We start from the raw sequence: 569 nt of genomic DNA, 5'->3' as shown, positions 1-569 counted from the left end.
TTCTTACAGATACATAATGATCTGATATATTGATGAAGATGGCTTTCTCAGGCTGTGTATTAATCTCAACATGTTCAAAAACCATTAATAACCTCATATAAACTATATCTAAGCTGTTTATCCATGCCTATCCTGATTTGTGCGGGAAAAACAACTAGCAAGTTTCCACAAGGAAATAGAGCCTTTTTCTCTGGGTGTATTCTGTTATTTTTAACTGATGTGGTTAGATGTTATGTGTAGAACTAGTCATTACTCTGAATCACGCCCAGAGTAGCTAAATAGTTGTCAAATAAATATAGTGGAATAGAATAAGTACATTATTTCCATCTGAAACATAGTGGAGTAGAAGTATAAACTATCCTAAAATCGAAATAGTCAAGTAAAATACATTTAATACATCATGTACAAGTACCAATAGCTCCCATCTAAAAGTAGTGTTCCGGCGTATATGTACACTGATGACTGATGCAAGAAAACAACATGCGGACACACTGGGCCATAAATAGGGACAGGAATAATTAAATTTTTTATTTATTTTTTTTATTTTTTGTTTTTAATATTTTGTTTTT

The sequence above is a fragment of the Morone saxatilis genome, unplaced genomic scaffold (genome assembly GCF_004916995.1).
Source record: "Morone saxatilis isolate NCDOM2014 unplaced genomic scaffold, NCSU_SB_2.0 Contig14, whole genome shotgun sequence".
NCBI lineage: Eukaryota > Metazoa > Chordata > Actinopteri > Moronidae > Morone > Morone saxatilis.
This window is presented reverse-complemented; position numbering follows the sequence as displayed.